Source organism: Tiliqua scincoides, chromosome 1, assembly GCF_035046505.1.
Source record: "Tiliqua scincoides isolate rTilSci1 chromosome 1, rTilSci1.hap2, whole genome shotgun sequence".
NCBI classification, from domain to species: Eukaryota; Metazoa; Chordata; class Lepidosauria; order Squamata; family Scincidae; genus Tiliqua; species Tiliqua scincoides.
This window is the reverse complement of record NC_089821.1, coordinates 150234722-150257810: the sequence shown is the minus strand read 5'-3', so window position 1 is coordinate 150257810 and position 23089 is coordinate 150234722. Positions and strand designations below refer to the sequence as shown.

Genomic DNA, 23089 nt, shown 5'->3' with positions numbered 1-23089 from the left:
ATTTTATTCAGTACAGGTGAGAAAAATAGGTTAGATTTTGGGCAGGTACTACACAGGTTACACATAAGGATATAGCCCTAGATTACAACATGCATTATAAAAAAAGGAAAAAAAAGCAATCAAACGAGTGAAAAAAACACAATAATCTTCAATACAAAACCTATCATATTTGCCATTCTAAAAATTTAAATTTATCTAAACACTTGATATTGTTTAACTAAAATTATCCAATCATAAAAAGGCTTCCAATATTTTCTTACTCTACCTAAATCTCTCTCTTTCTGTTAAAACTTCCATTTCTGCTATTTCATAAATTTTGTCTATTAAATTTTCTCTAGTTGACACGTCTGTAGATTTCAAATATTGCGTAAACAGTATTCTTGCCGCTGTAACAATATGTACAATATGGTATTTTCTATATTGGTCTTTAATTTCTGATGTCACATTTAGGAGGAATATTCTGGTGTGAATGGTAATACACAATTCAATATCTCTTGCAAGAATTTATGTATCATTTTCCAGTATTTCTTTGCTTTTTCACATGTCCACCACATATAAATTTAATTTATATAAAATGTTTTATAGATGGTATTTAACTTCAGAGAAATTGGCAAAAATGTATTCTGGGTCATCAAACTGGTGTTGGAAATGTAAAGAGGTTGAAGGAACCTTTTATCATATGTGGTTGCCATTGCTGTTCCACCAGGTGGGACTTCAATTCAGTCTGTCTGTTCTCCCAAACTAGTAATTGTTGTAGTAAAGCTGCTGGTATGGCCTGCTGAACGAGTGTGGATGTGGAACCCTTGTGGCAGTGGCAATTTCACAAATAATCTAGGTGTTGAAGGAAAGGTTTTTATACCATATGTCACTCTTGACATATTGGGAACCTCCCCCAAAGGTCACTCTCCCCCTGGCAGCCTCCTTATTCACATGCAGATGATTCTTATTGGACTAGGCTAGGGTAAACACATGGGAGAAAACAAAATGTCTGGTGCCACTTTAAGACTAACAGATTTGTTGTACCATGAGCTTTTGTGAAAAACAATTCACTTCCCCAGATACATGAAGTGAAATCCTCACTAGGCAGGTACATAATATGCTTAGGTACAGAGAAAAGCATTTGAAACTAGGAGTGGCAGATGTCAGGAAAGCAAAGTGGCCTAGTCTTGTGACACATTTAAAAGTATCAGGGAAAGTGTTAGAAAATAAAATGACCCAGAGCTTGACTGAGAACTAATTAGATGGGCCAAATGATATATTCACACCAGATATATTTATATATGTTGTTAAAAGTGTAACTTCTTTACTGTGAGCAGGTAATAGTCTTTCCTTACCTTCTAAACAACATTTTATTTTCCCCCCTCTATTTTGATTGATTAATTGGCAACATATTTTGAATTTCACTAAGTGATAGTACTGTATTCAGTGTATTCTTTTCATTCAGCAAAACTGAATGCAAACATTTGTACTATTTGTCATTCTTATTTATTTGTCATGGTTTGTACCCGTTTATATGCTTTCTTAATTTTTCCGCTTTCCTTCTTATTTTGCCAGACTGTTATTTACTGAGACTCTTGAACCATAGCAGAAACATTTTCTAATTTCCATAAAAGTATCTCTAAGAAGGAAATAGGCAAAAAAACAAACAAAAAAAAAACCCTGAATGTGGTAATATGGTTTCCATTTTTAATTTCAGGGCTTTGAAATCACCATATATCCACTTAGTATGGACAGAAATCAAGCTCTATTCAGCAGTGATATTCCTGTAATCTTGTTGTTTCTTGATGTTTTTTCCTCTGAATGTTGCTATCTATATGAAATGCAGTAGTTGAAGTAGAACAGCTTTGTAAGCATATGCAAAGTGTACTTTGTACAGTTCTTACTGACTTTCACTTTCATCAAGTATGTCCATAAATGTGTTAGAGCTTTTGCACAGCAAAAGCAGAATGAGCAGAAATGTTTGTTTCCTTCTAAGGAAAAGAAGAACTATTAACTGAAATGGCCTGAATCCTATGCCAGTCACCTTTCTCTTATGGTAAGGCCTCCCCAAAACCTATGAACCAAAACTCAGCAGAACCAAAAGATTCTATATAAAACCTGCCATGTTCCCAGCAATCAGAGGTAATAGATAATTAGTTTGATTTGTTTAGTGTCATAGGTACAAAAAATTGAAGTTGTGGCTAGCATATCATTTCTCCAGCTGGTGAATAGAACTTTTTACAGTGTTATACAAAAAAAATACAATCCGTATAAGATTCTTACTGATTGGCTGTAATGGACTTTGGTTGTAGAGCATAAAGATAATTGATATTAATCATGATGAGTGTATCTGAGAGAAATTAGTCTTCATTTTTATATCTTGTACAAGTAGTTATGACAAGCTATTACAGGTATAACCTAATTATCCATGAATTTTTACCCATGGTTTTATCTCAGTGCAGTGAGAAGGGCCCTTTAAGTTAAAGAAAAAAAGTCATTTAACAATAACCTCTTGATGTGAGAGGGCAGCTGGCTGACAATCCATCAATCATTCTCTCTCCAGGCACTTAGAACAGCTTTACTCCAAGGCAAGTGATCCCTCCCTTCCCCCTGAGCATGTAAAAGAATGCTAACTGGCAGTGATTACCATCCTGCATTTCCCCCCCTCCTGGTGAAGGGAGGGGGTTGCTGAGTAAAGCTTTTCTAAGTGCCTGGAGAGAGACTATTTGTCTGCTTCATGCATTACAAAGGTCAGCAAGGCTGTTTTTAAATTACTGAGCAAAGGGACATTGTTTTTTAAATGGATTTGCTTTAATGCTATTTTTACCATCCACTGAGTTCTGGGAAGGGAATCCTCCCCAATAACAAGACTCAACCTGTACTTGGAACTCTTGATGCAGATATGGAAAGAAAGGGCTACTTTATTGTGAATCTATCAGTGGGTTTGTTTTCTTGGATGATGACTCTGTTAATTTTAAATTTGTCTTCAGCTACATGTTCCTGTGTCCTAGCAAGAAATTCTAGAATATAACTTCTGTATTTAATAGTATGTGATATGGCAATATATTTTATGGTTCACTTTGTTGTTTATAATTCAGCTTGACACCCGCTCAGATTAAAAAAAAACACCTTAAGCGTTCACTGATTCGTGTGGGAGAAGAATACAGATTTGGTGGGTGGAATATTCTCACTGTATTTGAACTACATGTTGCAGTTTTTTATGGCTCAAACATTAGGACCAAAGGTAACTCTAATTCAGTATTTGTATCCAAATGTGCCCAAGAAGTCTACAAGAAGGATATGAGGGCAGCAGTCTCTTCTTGTTTGTCTCCAGTGTCTGCTGTTTGTTTGTCTTCAGATGTATGCTGCTTCTGTAGTTGAAGATACCACTTGAATATGGTGGTGATAAATGTTGATGGTTCTATCTTCCATATTTGCCTTCTTAAAAAGTCATCTAAACTAATGGCCTTCATATTTTCTGATCATGAATTCTGTAAGACAATTATGCATTACTTGAAGTATTTCTTCTAGTCTGTCCTGAATGTACAGTCAATCAGCTTCATGGTGTTTGCAGCTCCTCTAGTGAAACCACCAGTTTCCTTTAAAATGACCAGGAAAATACTGGTGTTGTAAATTATTCATTCTGTACTGCATAAGCACAGACACCTTGCTGTGATTGACACTTTAGTTTTGTAGTCACACATAGTTGTTGCAGTTACAAAGTTTACTGGTGTGTTCAAGCTGATCAGCATCACGACTGCAATTCTAGGTGTTTACCTGGAAACGTTCCTTGTTGAAAGATTTGCTTCTATGTGTTTAGGACTGGAAGGTCACTATGTTGCATCTTCTGATCTTTTCATTTAATAGACATTTATGCTGAGGAATTAATATAATGTCATTTTAAGTATATGTAAATAAACTGAGTCAAATTACCACATCTGTCCAGTACATGCATAATGAATATAAAGTTTCATAATTGACATTTTTGCCATATTTCTGTTTCTTATTCATCTATATTTAAATGCAGTAAAGAATTCTGTGTTAGTGGCAACACCTCAAGCTGGTGTTGACTGTGAATGGCTCAGATTCTAGAGAGAAGCAGGACAAGGGGAAAGTTTAGAATCACCATTGGGGGTGTCTAAGGAAGTTAGAATTGAGATTTGGGAGAAGTAGTCTAGGGAAGAGACAGATGGAGAGGAGAGCTGCATGTCATCAAGGCAAAAAATTATATATTGATTTGATAATGACCAACCAAATAGTGTTCCAGTAATCTGGGATTGTTGCTACCAGTAAAACAAAACAAAGCAAAATGATGAGTTGGAAATCTGGATTAAAAAGTTAGACTATGGCTGCTCACTGCATTATTATAGCTACTTGTTTGAGGTTGTGATGGGGCAGTTTCCTGGACCAAACGAGGAAAATAAGTGATGTGTTGGTGTTGTGATGGGTAACCGAATGAAATTGCCAAATGAAGGTGTGACCATATTAAGACATATTTCATGCCAGAGAATAATAGGAAGTGAAAGAATATGTCCAGTATCGTGTGTTTATAATCTATGGAATGGCAGCATTTGAATTACAGTTCTGGTTGCCCCATGGTAAAAGAATATCATAAAGCTGGATAAGGTAAGGAAAAGAGCAACCAAAATGTTCAGGGGGTTGGAGCACCTTCTTTCTAAAGAAAGGCTAAAGTGTTTTGGTGCTTTTTAGTTTAGAAAAGAAAAGATGACCAGCATGGCGGGAAATGACATGCTAGACATTTCAAAATTATGGGGTGTGTGGTAGGGAGAAAATGGATAGTATCTTTCTTCCTTTCAAATTTAGAATTTGGGAGTCAGCTAATGAAACGGATTGGCAGCAGGTTCAGGGCATTCAAAAGAAAGCGATGCTTCACGTAACATATAACTTAAGGAATTCACTGTCACAAAATGTGATAATGGTCTGGATCGGGTGTCAGACATAAGGCCCGGGGGCCGGATGCGGCCCACAGAAGCTTTTTATCAGGCCCTCAGGCTCTGAGCTGCTGAGCCATGCTGAGGTTTTACTGCTGAAAAGGAAGCCCACTTGAAAATTGAGCTGTCCCATATCTTGAATATGATCAAGATATGTATATTTTCTCTTCTGTCATTTGCAGCTAATGAGTTCGCAAGTGAGAAAAAGTGGTTATTTTTGGTCATGATCTGTTTAATGACATCACTTCCTGCCTAATGACATCACTTTCGACCATCAGCAGGCATCATGAATGATATTCGGCCCTCTGTGAAATGAGTTTGACACCCCTGGTCTAGATAGCTTTCAGAAGGGAGCAGGCAAATTCACTGAGAAGTTTGGTGGCCATTAGTATTGGTGACTGTGTAACACCAGTTTCAAAGGTTTCAAAGGTTTCAGTTTCAAAGGTTGAACTGTATGGTCCTAAACAGTTGCTGGGGGCAACAGTTGGAGATGGCTGTTGCCTTCATGCCCTACCTGTGAGGTTCCTAGATGCATCTGGCTAGCTTCTGTTGGAAACAGGATGCTGGACTAAATGTACCTTTTAGTCTAATCTGGCAAGTGATTCTTGGCTTCTTATGAAGGCTGTTCACGTGTTGCCTTGCTGAGGTTTGTGGAGAGCTTGCAGGAGGCTTGGATGTACAGTATATCTCATTTCATTTATCCTGTTATTATTACTACTTGTTGTGTCATTTGTCCAGTGTATAATAGTTAATAGTTTTGTAAAATATGGAGACTTCAGTTGCGCCATCACTGTAAAGTTAATTAATCACTCTATATGCTTAACATTTCATTCTCAGCTGTCTGTAGTATGCTTATGTGAATGTCCTACATGTGTCTGGGAAGTATGAGAATATGGATGAAAAGCATAGGCTCTTCCCATTCTCAACTCCTAGCAGATGTATGGGTAGGTGCACTTATATTTTTCATACTTCTTTTGAGTGGAATTGGGTGTCTTGTTGACTTAACATGACTTAATCAGAGGAAGACTAGTGGGAAACTGGAGTGTAAAAGAAATACATTTTATCCTACTTCAAATAGTGCTTTACAGTAATAGTACCATTTAGTGACCATCGTCATTTTGTTACCCAGTATCCATGGAGTCTTGTGTGCTAGTTTTATCTATTATATCTGTTTTTTATAACGCAAGTTGCATGATGTTGACCTGTGACATTTTTATTTTTGTATGCTATAACAACGGAATAAATAGTAAAGAAGGGTGACCCCCCCACTGCTAAGGAGTATGTAAAATGACTACACAAAGTCTTGTTGTACCCAAAACTCTCTGGTTTCAGCATAAACTTGTTACTACGTTCCACCATCAGATACATGAAGTTAAATCCTCAGTTGATGCACATGCCCCCATGAATATACAGGATAGAAAAACAATTGTAAAAGGCAGAGTCTAAGGGGTATAGGATGAGAGTGGTTCAGTAAGTGACCACTGTTATGTAAAATACACTGTGGAATCACAACAAAAGTATTAGCATATAAAACAATCTGTGTATATTGAGGTAAATAAAATATTGAGGAGCGAATAGTGGCTTCTACACAGTTTAGATAGGTGGGTCCAGATTGTAAACAAGGGGACCCATGGTATGCAAGAAATGCTGTGGGTGACTAATCTTATGTGATGGTCAAATGACTAGTTCACTGTGCACAGAATAAACTGCAGTTATTTCCTTCTGTTCTTTAGTCTTTTTCCTTCATTCATGAAATGGATGTGTCATAATTACAGAGATGTTCCCTGTATGCTTCATGCCAAGTAATGATCTTCTTCTGTCTAGACTTGTTGGGCAACATTAATAGCAAGCATTCAGTGAACTGTATATTCTCTGTAATATTTTTAGAGGGAGGTAAAGTTGACAGTCTTCATAGACTTCTTAGTGCACAGATAGCAATGAGGGTCATTAATCGATGAAAGTGGTTGTATTGAAATATAGTCTTGATGCTGTTTATTTTTTTCTTGCTTAGATTAAAGCATTATATGATTTTACTGGCAATAAGGAAAGTAGAGGTCAGGAGAGCAGGTAGCAGACCTTTCTCATTATGTACAGTTTAAGTCAGGATCTAATGATGTTCCTTAGTTTTAACAGAATTGGCTTTGTGGCTGGTATAACACACTAGGAATGCTGCTGTCATTACTATGCTTTCTGACAGTGCCAAAGTGCCACTGGTCACTTTGGTTAGAATATGCCTTTGGTTTCTTCTGTGTTTATATTTCCAGATAGTGCAATCATTGTGGTCTATCATTGAAATTTAGTATAAAATTTCAGACTTTACTGGTTTATATGAACATGTCAAGACATCTGCTTGACATTGTGACTAGGAAGAGATCAAACTGTATGTAGGCTGTGGTCCAGAGAACAGAACAACTACTTCCATTTGCCCAAGGAATTTTGGGCTTGTATGTCTTGAGCAACAATGTTTCTCCCTCCTGGGGAGTTTCAGAAGCAGTTTGTAATTTTGGTGTGGGTGTCTGCCATTCAAAGAAAAAAGTAAAATCAAAACAAAAAATTTCACAAAGCACACCAAAGTCCTTGAGCATGCCTTAAGTGGTTCTTTGGATCCTGCCTATAGTTTGCAGGTCCTTGCAGCAGCCAGTCTATTGGTACAGTTATATTTTGAGGAGAAACATGTACATTTTAATCTTCTAGAAATTGAATAATGCCTTCCCTAGGACAACTGGTGTTTGAAATGTCATGGCTGTTTGTAATTTATCTGCCTATAAACGTTTGTGTCTGCCTATAATCAGTGACTAATAAAGACCATTTTCTCTGGATTGGTTGACTCAGGTTTGAGGAAGTGCAATTTCTTGTCTTTAATTTAGTTTCTTGTCTTAGATCCACCAATCCGGTGACCCACTTGACTTAATGGCTACTGGAACCTTGCTAGCGATATAGGTTTCCTTATCTTTCTGACAGCATTAGGAGTGCATATTGGAATTCGTTCAAGAAAAGAAGTAGATACACCAAGCTGAAGATGATTGGCTGCTCTCTTTTGACAGACAAGTGTGAAAAGGAAAGCCCATTCGAATCCCCATTCATTCTGGATTGGTGGATCTGAAGCACAGAAACAGAATTTCAGGTAAGAAATTCCCTGTACTAAGTAGTGTTACTAATGAGTAGTTTGGTTAACCAAAACCTTTTTGCTGCATAAAAACTCCCCCAACTAACAGTTAAAAGATGGCAACAGGCCACTTTGATTCAAGAAAAAGATTAATTAGTACATTTAATTCCCCATAATCCTTTCCTCGTGGATAAGACTTTTAAATTACTTATCTCCTAATGAAATGAAAGGTTGTGGTGGTGGTGGTTCTGAGTAAAATACTTTTAAGTATGTGGTTCTATTCATAAATCAGACTCTTTTCAGTTTTATTTTTTCCATTTAAGGTTTTGTAGTGTGGGACTAGATTTAACTTCCAGCTGAGCAAGGTTTTTGAGATGGTCATTATAGTTGTGAGTAGGTCGCAAACTAACAGTAGCTTTCATAAGAGACTTTTGACCAACTTTAAAGCCACAGATTTTGATCTGTGGTGGATGCTAGTTGTGTTCGCTTTTATTTTCTGGTAGCAACAGGCAAAGAAGGAAGTTCTATGCAAAAGTTTATCTTGCTAGCAAAATAATGCATTAAAAAATTGGAGTGCTACATGATTATCTAGTGCAGTGATTCCCAAACTGTCCAGGACCCACTGTCCACCAGTGGGTTATGACCCAATTTTTGTTTGGTCGGAAAACTGACAGGGCAGATGAGGCTATGTGCGACAAGGGCTAAACAAGCTGCTACTTGGTGGGAACACTACTGCCCAATCACCATTATAACCATACCCTTTGGTATTTATATGCCAGGCAGCGGCCTCTAAAAAGTTTGAGAACCACTGATCTGGTGGCATTGAGCAAAGTGAGTTATCTGCCTGTTTACCAGAAGTCAATAAAGTTGAATTTTTTTTTTGTAACATAGAGGTTTTCTTTAATCCAACCTTGCAAACAAATATGCAAAATTGTTGGTCACAAACATTTTAACTAGCTTACTTGCTTATATAGTTACTTTAATTTTTTTTCCCCAGCCCTGCCATTTCTGTGCCACATCTTCCCCTCTCAGCCCATGTTTTGATATTTGGCTGTGTTCATTTGAAGTGTGTATGGACAGATCTACAAAGCTCTGTGCTTAGATTTGCTTAGTTTTCAGTGCAATAAAACAAATTTGTGGCTTGGGTCCCAAGTTGCTTTTGTGCGAATGGAAGGCCTTTTCATTCCTGCAAGGGGAGGAGATAATTTCCCAGTTCTAACCCTTCATGTGACGGTCTTTATGTTCCATCCTACAACCCTTTGGAGGGGGCCGTGACTTAGGGTCCAGTGCTGTAATTCTGCTGCCTCTGGGACAAGCTTGGATTTTTATCCTGAAAGTTTTAAAATAGTGTACATCTTTAGATCACCACTCCAATAAATGTGAGTTGTGAATTCCTGCTAGTTTACAATAATTTCCCTGCTCTATACAAAATATTCTTTAATAGTTTCTGTTTGAGACTAATGAACAGTGATGCATTTAAAATGCAGGTAATTTCTGTGACAAAGGTGAAAATTGAGTGCACAGACACTTGAAGGCTTGATATTAATGCCAAACCAGTGTGTTTGGAAGACTTCCCTGTTCAATGTTGGCATTTTAACATCTGATGGCACCTGGGGATTTTGAAACACCTTTGCAGCACACAGAGAAAGCAAGGGGAATTTCTTATTTTTGTGGAATATGGGAAAGCCATTTGAGGTTGTTCTGCAAAAGACACGGCAAAATTTCAAAAGAGTTGTGTTAGAAGCCAGTTTTAAAAATGAAGACAAACTGTGTTGGGATTTGACTCCAGCACTTCTTATTTTAGAAATTAAGAATTGCCATCCTCTTCCTGTTTAGAGAATGGTAGGCATTAAGATGGAGGTATTTCCCAGTTACATGTGTGTTCGAACAACAAAAAGATAAGACATCCTCCTTATTCTTCAATTCTATTTTCTGGAATTATTTCATGCCAAGTGTAGCTCTTGGAGCTAAACATTTTATTGAATCAGCTGGATCTATTGCTGGATAAAATTGCTACTTTCCTGAGTAATCAGTCTGTCCAAGTTGCCACTTACTGTCCATGCTTCCTATAGGCTCCGAGACCCCATAAACCATGTTGATTTGGGCTATAAATGTACTATGAATACCTGTCATGCCTCAACTTTTTAATATGACTGTGAGTCACTAGATTGTGTATTAGTAATAGTCCATCTGGACCACTTTTGGTGCAAGGAAGCTCTGTGTGATCAATATTTATTCCAGGATCACTTTTGGCTGTCGTTTGGTCTAGAATATTGTTAAATTTCTGGGTCAGGAAAACCAAAATACTGATTCCCAGATATCACTGCTAATGACATTTTCTGTAGCTCACGTACATCACTTGTATTTTTTCTCAGTTGGGCACTTTGGGTTGTGTCTTAAGGAATACATGTGGAAATAAAATGGCATATTGCTTTGTTCCACGTGTAGTTGCACAACTGCCTGCAGAAGAAATTGCACAACATTGGGGGTACTTTTGTGTGTGTCATCTTGTGTAACATGTTGTCCAAGCACAAATCCAAATGGATTCCATTTGGATTTTATGTGCAGGAACTTTGTGCTATCCATTTTGTGTACACAGATTCCCTTGTGTGAATGGGAGGAACTTATAATGCAACACTTTATTTTTATAATTGTTGCATGTTATTCTGTCTGTTACTGTGCGTATCAGGAATCAGATGCAATTGGCTGACTGACCAGGATGGCAACTTATCTGGACACTGGATGGATTCTCTGTTCAGTGATATTTATCCCCTTCTTTCAGTCTAAACTGGCATTACAGTGCCAGAAGCTGAAGGAGGATCAGAGCAACTGTGATACAGCTGTGTCTAAATGCTTCATTTAAGGATTGCAGATGGGCACTTGTCTTGGGTAGAGTGAATAGTAGATACTGCACACACCCAGTATTGGCTGAAGAGGGATACTTCACTTGTGGGGAAGGCTTTGTAATCTATAAGTAAGTATACTTTCAATGAACATGTGAAGCTGCTATATGGAGGCCATTGGTTCAGTATCTATATACTGTGGCTGGCAGCTGCACAGATGGGGTGGACCCTACCTTGAGATGTCAGGGATTGAACTTGGGAACGTCTGCTTGCAAATTCCTACAAGTTTTTCCAGAGTGTCCATAGTCTGTCTTAAGGCAACAAATCTTTCTACAAGCACAACTCTTTGTTCTGCATCCTGTGGATCTGTTACTTAGTGAAGAAGTTAAACATGCATCTTTTTTTTTAAAAAAAAAAAAAGATGTTGACTGGTTCTTTTTATTGTAAGCAGTGGTGGCCCACTCATTAGATGAGGTGAGTGATGTGGGTTGAATCTGCGGCAGATTGTAGGGGGGTGAGAGGGTGCCCCACACCAAAGTCTGCTGCTGCCACCGCCTCTTTCCAGCCTGCTGAAGACGCAGCCTGCACTTATCCGCTTTCCTTCTGTTAGAAGCTGAGGGAAGTGGATCACCCACCTCTTTACATTGCTCCTTGCACAGTTTTTTCAAACATGGAAATGCAGGACCTCTGGCTTGCAGGGACCCCGCAAACAAAGGAGCTCCTTCATTCATTCCTCCTTCATTCCTTTCAAATCACATGTGGAGGTTCAGTACTTATGACAAAACTGTTAAAAGAGCACGTTAAGCAGCCGCTTCATTTTAATTGTGCAGAGGTGATGGGCCTGGGCAGCATTCTGGATTTGTGAATGCTGTGAGTGCTACTGCTGATTTTTAAAGCATCAGGGGAGTGAAATGTAGATAATCACAAAATGCTTTCTTGCACTTTGTGCAGTGAAATGCAGTACTTGGTGATTCCACATGTGATTGATTGCACAAGCACATGCTGAAGATATTGTGTCATAACAAAAGTAAAATTTTACACCTGCCAGTGATGTGCTGTGGAACGGGTTTCATGCATGCAAAGTCTAGTCAGAAGTTCTTTTGGATTTCTGTATGCCGTAGCCTTGCAGTATCGCTTCTATGTCCACAAGGCTGCTTCTGCAAACAGATGAATAACTTTAGGATAAAGCCTTATATATTCTTGTATTTATGTTTATATAAATAAATAGAATCAGTAAGTTTGTGTAAGCAAGTACTTACAGTAAGTAAGTACAAGTACAGGTCCAGCCTATTTATACACTGATTTTTTATACACAGATTTGACTCAACACGAATGGCCCCTGCAAATGAGAATGTGCTGATCCCTGGAGAAGGGGAAAAATGCATCCCTTTAAAATCAGTTTTAAAAACTGAACAGTCCTTTAACAACAGCCTCCTTAAAGAGAGAGAGGAAGAGAGGGCAGCAGGCTAACAATCTATCAATCCTTCTCTCTCATGCAGACCCCTCCCTTCCCCCAGCACAAGAAAGAAAGGTGATCATTTTGCATTGGTGAAGGGAGGGGCTGAGTGAAGTGCTGATGGATTGTCTTCTTAATGACTCTTATCTTAGAGTCAAAAGGTCAGCAAGGCTGTTTTTCAATCACTGGAGCAAAGAAACTTTGTTTTTAAAATTGATTTGCTATAGTGCAGTTTTTTTTAATCCAGTGAGTGCTTGGAACGGAACCCATGTGAATAATTGGTCTCAACCTGTATAGAGCAGCAGACATATCACATTGTTTATGAGCTTTTTGAACAAAATTCAGTACATCTGCGTATATAGTACTTTCTACATGTGTGATTTTTCTTGAAAAGAGCCTCCTCAATGGTAATCTGTTTAGTCAGCCTTTAGGAAATACACACTGCTGTATACAGCACGGAAAGACGTTGACTTTGTTGGTGTTGCATAAGAGCTAAGAGTTTGAGTTACAAATTGGGAAGTCCTGCAAAGTCACTAGATGACCTTAGGCAAAGCATTCTTCCTCCCCCATCTGCAATATGGGGATAATACTGACCTACCTTACAAGGGTGTTCTAAGAACCGCTGTAAGTTAAATGTATGTTTAAGCACTTTTGCCCTTTCAAAAGCTCATTGTCACTATTTATTATTGGAGCCGGCCCCTAATTGCCTGGGGTCAGTTTCTACTTACCTCAACTGAGTGCTGGCCTCTCTGCCCAAATCACTTGAATCTGAAATTAAACTCAATTAAAATCCATGAGTGTGTATATGTGGATCAAGCAGTTGTGACTTTCTAGAGCCCATAGTCTATCTGCAATTTAATTTTTAGTAGTAGATGCAAATGTTTACACTATCAGAGAAAGAATGAACTGCTTTGAGCATAAGTCGCTGTACCGCCCAGTGCCCAAATGAAATGAAATATAGGTATGAGCAATGGAAATTCCCTGACAATTTATTATGTCAGATGTGTCAAATTATGTCAAATTGTGTTGAGCACAATTTCTTTTCGTTCTTACTGTAAAACATCAAAGCCAAAGTAAGCATCAGAGACTACTTTTAAGGTCTTCACGATGCAGTCAGGGATGGGGGGATGAGTAGAGAATGTAGAGCCTTTGAGTTCATATCTGTCAGATTGCCTGGCTGCATCCCTCTTGATATTAGATATTACAGTGACTATTGAAAGAATATGCTTATGGCTCTGACCAAAGTAGATAAGATAGTGCCAGAACCATTTTGCTTAGACCTGGGTCTGTCCCAACCATGTATAAATCAAGTGGATAAATAGAAGCCTGACTTTTAAAGCAAATGGGATATAAAGGTGGTGTGTGCCTATGTATACTCAACATTCCACCTGCTCATGGATTATTTTTCTGCAGTTGTTCAGTTTCTCTCTTTTTCTCTCAGTTACTCATTGCCAGTACCAGAGGACAAAGAGCTTCTCAGGGAGAAACTATGGGGAGACAAGCAGCAGATGTGCAGGGAGTATTCAGTTCTGTTTCCCTCTCCAGTGCCCCTCTTACCTTAAAATTTGGCTGCCCTTCAATTTATATGTGATTGGTCTAGGCGTAGTTTAAGCAAAATGATCTGCTGCTTTCTTGTTCTGTTTGGTCCTTAGAGAACCCAGGAAGCCTGACTTCAGAGAATGTGTGACAAATGGAAAAAGTCCATTCATTGTTATGTAGCAGTATGTTTAAAGGTAGCAAATTAAGCCATTTCTGCCCAATGTTGCATGTATGCAACAGGGACCAAATGTGTACAAATGTTGGGAACTGCATTATTGTTTACCTTGCTTTGTATTTTGTTCATATAGAATGGCTGATGGTGAAGCCCTTCCTGATTGGGTATGGGGTGAGGACATTGGGGTGCTAAGAGAGATGATTGAATACAGGGGCCCCCATATCAATGGATCCTATATCCACTGATTCACTTATCCATGGATTGGTTCCAGGCCCCCGCAGGGTGCACATACCCTCCTCCAGAGGTGGGGGAGGGCTCTGCTCCCCTTGCCTCTGAAGGGGTCTCTGAGCTCAGCAGAGGCCAAGGACGTCTGTTCCCGGCCTCTGCCAAGCTCAGACTGAACTCTGAGGCTTAAATAATGTGACTTTTGGTTTCACAGAGAAACCAAAAGCTTCAGTTTTAAAGCTTTATAAAGCATTGAGGGGCCTGACCTAGAGTGACTGCTATGCTCCTGTTGCCTCTGGAGGAGGTGGTGACCCCCCTGGACTGCGGGGTCGGCGATCATCCGTACCTGTGGTTTCAGTTATCCACAGGAGGTTCCAGAATGGAACCCCAACAGATAAGGGGGCATGCCTGTATTCCTGAAATGAAAATCAAGCAAAGTGACCTTGAATGTCAACTGTATTTTGGGAATGCTGAGTGATTTCTTCTAAAGACACCACTTAACGTCCAAGTGACTAAAGACAAATCTTGGAATATTCTTAAAATAGACTTTTGGTCTGGAATTTTTTTTCAGTGATGTAGTTGCAATAGCAACTGTAGCCTGATTTCTGAAAAGTTTCTTTCATTCCTAAGTACTTAAGGAAAAAGCAAATAATATATTTGCAGAAGTTTTGGCTGCTGGTGGCTGGTTTGGTCTGTTAGAAGAAAAATCCTCCATCATTAACCTATTTGAGATTGTGGATTTTTATGATATAGAAATGTTTTAAGCACAATATTCTGCGAGTATTGGAATTATGCACCCATGCATCCTATTGAAGCAGGAGCGGTGTTAAGATAGTTTTGGTATATTTTGTGTGGAAATTGTGTACCCTATGAATAATTTGGTTTTGGTATTGAGAGGAAAGTTGAGCACCTGTTGCTTTTTGAACAAATAAATAACTCCCAGTGTGTTACTGGCTTCCAGATGTTGAAATAGTTCTTCAAATCTATTACTCCAGAAATAGACCATATGAGTTCAATTAGCCCTGTTACTTATGAAATGAATGTCATTCACATCCCATATTTACACTGTACTGTGGTTCCATTCAGTCCTTATAAAGCCAAAACATTGTTGATGTATAGTATTTTGTCTTCCAGTTCATGTGATTGCTAAAGTTACTTGTTTGGAATACCCACTATAGTATTTTCATAAATGTTTTGCTTATAAGATTAAGGGCACAGTTCCCTTGCATTGCAGGTACATCCCCTGTGTGCAGATGATTCTGATATAGCTCAAGAGAAACTTGTTTTCAAGTGCAGTGGGCTATTGGTGGAATTCATGTTTTGTGTATGCTTGTTTCCGGCTAGGTACTCATGCTCCAACAAAATAAACAAACATGCAAGGCATTGGGATATAAGTAGCGCACAAATGTCCCTTTCCCCCCTGCTATGTTATGCTTCCTACACTTGCCTTAGGAGAAGGCAGGAAGATAGGGCTTATAGAAGCCTTATTGGATCTTCTGCACATGCTGCAGTGTGACTGTATAGTCTGATAGGGAATTGCAATGCAAATGGTTTTGGTTAAACACGCAACACACACTTAACTGGTGGAATGATGAATTTGTTGTTCAGCCACACAAAATAAAGCACAAGCCTGAAAAACAAGTACACAGGCTAAAAATAGGCAATGTTTTTCTGTATTCTCTCTCAGTGAGCAGGCTGTAGACATGTTGGCTAAACTGATAACATTCATTAGTACAAGAGAGGTTTATGGGAGAAGTTCTTCCAGAAACTGAGGTCTTAGAGCCTGATCCTGTGGTCCATGCTGTGCCTATGTGGCACGGACCACAGTCGCAAACGCGCCGTACCGCTGGGCTCCCGCTGGAGCTGGCTCAGCTCCAGCCAGCGCTGAGGCAGCGCGCGGCGGGCTCCCAGGTTCCACAGCTCAGCAGTCTCCGTGACAGCCGGGCTGCGGAATGGGAGCTGGGGGCATGGGGGAGGCGTTCTGTGGAGGGGGGAGGCGTCGCTGGGGGCATGGAGGAGGCTTGTCGGGGAGAGGCGGGTCAGCAGAGCCGAGCTCTGCAGGATCCAAGGCACTCGGGTAGGGCTGCATGACCAAACAGTCACCGCTAAAGTGAGTAGTTCCATTGTGGGACTGTTTCCCTTACTTGGGGGAAGAGGACAAAGGTCCCCTTCTCCTTCGGAGCCTCCCGCAGTAGTGCGGGAGGTGCTGGATCCGGCGGGAGCCCTCAGTGGAGCCGCCGGGTCCCGCAGCTCCGGGCAGTTCAGGATTGGGCTGCCCAGCTGCAATCCTATCCTCACTTACCTGGGAGTAAACTCCATTGACTATGATGGGCCTATGCCTTCATAGATTGGGTCTCAGTATAATTTCTAGGTTAGTTTAGTATTAATAAATTTAGTACTATCGTATAAAAGTGTACCGAGTTTAAGTGGACTAGAAGCTAAAGAGTTACAGGGGAAGTGGGATTGTTCTGTGTCTGACTTTATTTGCTGTAGCTTTCTGCTATTTGAATGTTAAATATCCTTGTCCATATTGAAAGAAAATGACACCCTCACTTTGAAGAATGACATGTTTGCTTTGTAACCTGAGGACAATGGTACCTCAGCACCATAATAAAACTTCTGCACTCTGTCAGAGATGAAAATGCAATTAAGAATTGTGACAGCGTGGCAGAAGGGGCAAAGAGAATATTCTTGACGTATGACACAGTCTGTCGGCTTTAGTTTCTTCTAGTCATGCTTGACTTCAGGTGTGGTATGCTTTCTTGCCCTCTAGGCAAGGATGACCAACTTCTGTATCTGGACTTTAATCTAGGATTCAGAAATGTATTTTGCTACACAAATTAAGTTATGGCTGCTATATGAAGTGTGTGTGTGTGGTTTTTTCCTGCTAGTTTTCTAAAGTTCTTTGAAGTTTCTTTCTTGAATTATTATGAGCTGCCTCCAGTGCAGAAGATGGGATATAAGTAAATAAATCCCCTTGCAAGAGATTAGGCTCCATAGTAAAGTTGGCATAATGTAGCAGTTCACAATTGTGCAGCAAATGTACTCAACTATTACTTACAAATATGTACACTTGCATATTCCATGCAAAATTTAGAAGAGAGGTGTCACATGTTGTAGAATATTTTTACTACTCATTTTTTTTCCCTTTTGGGTGTCACTGTCGGCCTTTTTTAACATCTTTTTAACATCTTTTAATATTTTTTACAGGCCTGATTCTTTTATGACTTGCTGCTGCTCTATGCTCTTTTTACCTATTTTTTATTCTGACTGCTGTTTTTTATGATGTGTTAATATGTTTTTACTTGTTTTTAAATTATGTTTTTAATCTGTTGTAAGCTGCCTTGAGTCCCTTCGGGGAGAAAGGCGGGGTAAAAATAAAGTTGTTGTTGTTGTTGTTGTTTAAAAGCTTTTATACCACTTTTCCTTACCTCAAAGCAACTAATTGTTACAATTTTAATTGCTCTTAGCACAACAAAATTTGGTAGGGCCAGCAGGCAACCATATAAAATTCTTATGGGCTAAATTGGGGAGTCTCCAAACTTTTCAACATGAGGGTCACATCGTATATCTGACACAATTTTTGGGCTGGAAAAATAATTTTAATAATCATAAATATATATAATAAATACATGGAGAAACAACGTGCTGAGAGTTTGATTAAATGCAATAAATGGTTGGGGTGGAACAGTAGCATAGCTGGAGTGGTGCAAAATCATAAGTAGTGAAGGCTTGTAAGTAGTGAACACAAGTGTAAGCAGCCTCTCCCACCTGCCCTTGGGTCCATTCAGGCAGCAACAGCTTTGGAGGAGTATAACCTTGCTAAAGGAGTTCTTTGCCAAGTTGCATATTGTCCTCTTTCTCTTATCCTCTGTACTCTCAGCCCCTTATTGGCTGTGGTGATGATTAATGCAGTGAGTCTTACTGTGGTTGTGGGAGGTGGGTGGGTTCAGCTATTCAAGGGTGGAGTCAAAACATTCTCCTGGGCTAGTGCAAACCCTTTGCAGATGATTAGGCATGTTTTTGGATCCTAAAACCTCTATCTTTTGTAAAATTCTGATTTGGTGCAATGCTATTGCTAAGAGACTGGCCAAGTTGTTTACTGTAAGTTTTAGTATAAAAGTATACTTGAACATAAAGTTGCTTGTAAAAATAATGCATATCTTAGTGAAGTCATTTTTGATGTCATTTTGAAAAAAGTGGCAGATTTATTATAGGATTTTTGTTGGTTATGCTCTTGCAGTTACATCTGATTATTGCAAATCACTTTCTAGCGCATTACATTTCAGAAGCAGTTTTCCTACGTTTAAACTTTGTAGAAAGTAGCATGACAAATATAATAGAAATATAACTGTATTGAATTACTGCATTTAAACAGCCAAAGCCAGAAAGGAAAACTGTTTTCCTCCTTAGTATGAAATAACAAAAACAAGCTGACTGTAATGATGGGGATTCAGAACTTTTCAAAGATGGGATTACCAGTCCAGCAATTTTATGTACTTTTCAAGGTGATCAGAAAAGGTTAGGGTGCTGAAGAGAACAAGTTGATCCATTTCATTAGTAGTCAGATGAAACCTAATTTAACTGACTGGTGCTCTGTAAATGTATAGAGCAGTGGTTCTCAATCTGGTGTGTCGTAACCCACCAGTTCATGTAATGCTTACCCCATCCCTTTAAGGGGAAGAGGTGAGGCAGGGAAGCTATTCCCAGGATCACGTCCCTAAGGGGGGGTGTGTGCTTTCACTTACTTGAGTCCCAGTGAGGGCTGCTGGAGGTGCAGGGAGCCCCGTGCAACCCTCCGCAGACTTGAAATCTTGAAACGGAGCAAATGCAAAGCACTTCCTGTTTGCAGGAGGTGCATTGAAATCACTCTGTTTCAAGATTCCAAGCCTCGGGGAGCCCTGTGTAGGGCTGCGCTGGGCTTCCTGCACCTCCAGCAGCACCCCTCTGGGACTCAAGTAAGTGAAAGCACCCTCTCTGCCCCCTTATGGACGCGATCCTGGGGATCGCTTCCCTGCCCTTGCCCTTCCCCCACAAAGACTTACTGAGGGAGTAAAGCGCCTTCAAAGTTTGAGAACCACTGGTATATAGAAAAGCATACATTCTTATCACCAGTGATCACAAATCAGACTTCATTAACTTGTTCAAGATTTCCATACAGGCGCCTCTCCCACACACACACACCAACATTTTTATGATCTACTTTTTAATTATCTGCTCTTTCGACCCTTGTGTACTGCGTGTAATGAAGGGACGGGCTTTTGGGAGGTAGGAGGAGCTCCTGCCAGTATTCCTGTGGAGGAAATGTAGACTAGCAGAAGTCACATACCAGAATTCACTTCTATTGGGCTGTGTCATGTGCTGGGAAAGTGCCATCATTGTCAAGGTCTTAAAGGGGTCATAGAATTCTCAGTGCGGCTAGCTGCCTTGGAGGTGTCTTGGATTAGCACCACTCCTTGTGGATGCTATGGGAAGGTGCTGCCTGATGTATTACCTGAGGAAATATTGGCTTGCAGAGAAAGATCTTGAGCACATGTGGTGAGAGAGCTGGAGACCTTCTGAGATGACTCTCTGGTAGGGACAGTGTGAGGAGTAAAGAAGCCAAAAGATAGCAGGACATTTGTAAAAAAAAAAAAAAAAAATCGGGTTCCACATTTTGCCAATTTCTAGTTTTCAGTAGATATAAGCTCACATGATGTATAAGAGAGGATGCTTGTACTCAACTGTCTAAAACTTCCTCCAATTCTTAAATGTCTTCGCTCATTTTCCATTGCTACCCTTTCCCCATGACTGGAATTCCATCCCAAAATTCCTCTGATGCTGTCATCTGTCTTTTCAGATCTTTCCTCAAAATCGCATTTTCCATGAAACTTATGGTTTAATATTCTTCAAGCATATCACCTGCAGAAGTTAAGCCTAAGCATATGTAACTGCATTTTACAGAGTGGCTACAAAGTCCTTATGCATTAAATTGTGCAGATTTGGGTTTGAAGCCATTTAAGCCTGCATAGGGATATTCTGGCCACCCTGCACATCCATACAGTGTATCTGTTCACATCCATTTCTTATTATCCTTATCCTTCCCTCCCTTTCCTTTGTTGTCTTCCCCAATTTCAGAATTTAGATTTTAAAGACTTTTTGGACAAGGATCTATTTTGGGTGTGTTTCTATATTCTGTAAAATGCCATGTAAACTGATGGCACTTTATAAATAATTATTTAATCTGCCATTGGAGAAACTTGTTCTTTTTAGGGACCAGTGACATGAATCCTTCATAATTTTAACATATATGGAGCAATAATTTAACTGTTCTTCCTTCTCTGCACTGCAGAGAGAAAGGGTTAGAAACCTAAAGAAACTGAGGTTAAAAACTGGGAGAATCAGACAAATGTCTGAGTACAGAGATCCTGTGGTCTTTTGAGGGCAGCATATCCCATAGCATGGGAGATACAAGCTGCTCTAAAGAGGTAACAGTTAAACAGATGCTTGTTGAGGAAGCTGTCCTTGATCTTTATATTTTACCCAAGCTTCTAATCTAGGATGAAAATACCTACATTTTTCATTTGACATAAACAGCGAATGGTTCATCAATGATATTTGGAGGCAATAGGTTTAAAGGCTTGCACTCTTTTCATCCCTTCTCTTTTCATTTTTGGGGGAAGGCATGTCATGATAGAACACCTGCTTGTATATAGAAGGTCTTTGTTTCAACTCCAGGATATTGGTTTGCAGGGCTGGAGAGCTGCCATTGCTCTGATAATACTGAGCAAACTGAACCAGTGGTCTGACTTGATGGTGTCAGCTTAATTTTATACAGTGGTACCTCGCATAATGAATGCCCCGCGCAGCGAAAAACCCGCAGAACGAAAGCGGTGTGCGAAGTTTGGCAACTCGCATAACGAATTTTTATGACTTATGCTTCGCATAACGATTTTTTTAATTGTCCTGGTTTGTCTTAAGGGGGGGATCTTCATGTCCCTTTATGATCCCGCCCACCCTAGTAAGGGGCGGCTCTTCATGTCCCTTTATGATCCCGCCCACCCTAGTAAGGGGCGGATCTTCATGTCCCTTTATGATCCCGTCCACCCTAGTAAGGGGCGGATCTTCATGTCCCTTTATGATCCCGTCCACCCTAGTAAGGGGCAGATCTTCATGTCACTTTATGATCCCGTCCACCCTAGTAAGGGGAGGATCTTCATGTCAGCTTGCTCCCAGGAAAGTGTGCACAGGATTACAGCCTTCAAACTCCCCACTCAGAATCCCCCCATCGCTCATTCACCCTCTCACTGCCCCATTTCCTTCACGTTTCCCCCCATGATCACAGCAAAAGCAAGCAATTGAGTGCAGCTGCTGTGTCCTCCCCAGCTTAGAGCACAATCCTGTGCGTGTCTCCTCAGAAGTAAGTCCCATTGTGCTTACTCCCAGGAAAGTGTGCACAGGATTACAGCCTTCAAGCTCCCCACTCAGCATCCCCCCTGTTTTTGAAATCCTCTGTACAGTATGTATGCCTTTAAAGAGCACTTAATAAACTGTAAACCAAATTTGACTTTGTTCTGACTTTTCTTGCCCATAGGAACGCATTAATTAAATTTCAATGCATTCCTATGGGAAAATGCGCTTCGCAAAACGAAAAACTCGCATAACGAAAGGACTCGCGGAACGGATTAATTTCGTTATGTGAGGCACCACTGTAGCAGCGCTGCCATCTACAAAGTTGGAATAAGTATTGGTTTTGAACGAATACCTTCAGCTTTACTTTCTCTCTTATAAGGAGGAAACCAATCTTTCCTCCCCCCCCCCCCCAAAAAAGACTAAAAATGCTGCAAAAGGACTGGGAATTGGTATTTAGAGCCCACTAGCTAAAGTGTGAGTACAAGGTCATAAAGTTGTAATTTAGTTGCTAGTAATTTAGAAAACCTTAGGTTGTCAGTTAGAATGCAAAGCTACATATTGTTGGTCCTTATTACAGTACTTTCTTTTGCTATTCTGACTTCGTTTTAAAACTGTTTATTTCGTAAGTTGGACTGTAAGGATGGTGTTCTTTGCTGTTAAGAATGTGTAAGTTTTGTGTTAAGCCATTTCTGACCAACGTTGCATATACATAACAGGGATCAAATGTGTGCACCTGTGGGCTGGGCAGAAATGAAATCTCTTACCACTTGAAACATGTTTGGTTTATAGGAATATTTTGTAGTGCAGAAACCAGTTCCCTGATTCTTGAAACCACATCTCATATCATAGTTCAGAAATTTCACATGGTTCCTTTAATGTGGCATGATTATAGTTTTTAACGTTTTAAGTAATTTTTTTTGTTTTTTACTTGTGCTTGTCTCCTTTACTGTCCCTTATTCATGCTGTTCAAATCAAAGTTACTAAAACAAAGTTTTAGTCTTTCCTATTGAGCCAGGATGGTGCAGTGGTTCAGGAGTTAGGCTTAGACCTGGAAGATCCAGGTTCAAATCAACACTCAGCCTTGTGCCGGTCATTATTTCTCAACCTCCCCTACCTCACAGGATTGTTGGGAGGGCAAAAGGGAGGAACTATTTACAGGCAGGGTGGTATAAGAATGTGAAAAACAAATAAATGAAATGCTCCTGCTTTGAGTTAGAACTTCATCCAAATTAAAGAAGAGCTACTTCCCCCCCCCGACCCCCCCTGACCCTGAATTGGTTGACTGCTTTAAATTAGGCTTTGCTTCTGAAGTAACTTCATTGTTGTCCAGTTTAGATCTTCTGTGATAGGTATATATCAGAGACCTACTTAGGACATTGCAATTCAGTAGATTAAAATGCTAAGTGGTATCATTCAGTACAG

General features: G+C 39.8%; 1 protein-coding gene across 6 annotated transcripts in view; it reads left to right on the top strand.

Moving 5' to 3' along the window:
• FBXW11 (F-box and WD repeat domain containing 11) overlaps nucleotides 1-23089 on the top strand; it is a 102879-nt gene that overhangs the window by 6294 nt on the left and 73496 nt on the right. For 2 of the 6 annotated variants that reach the window (XM_066611178.1, XM_066611156.1), the window contains exon 2: nucleotides 7976-8055. The exons of the other annotated variants lie outside the window; for them this stretch is intronic. The gene's annotated coding sequence lies outside the window, so the exon portion shown is untranslated. The remainder of the gene's footprint in view (nucleotides 1-7975; nucleotides 8056-23089) is intronic. 6 annotated transcript variants of the gene reach the window in all.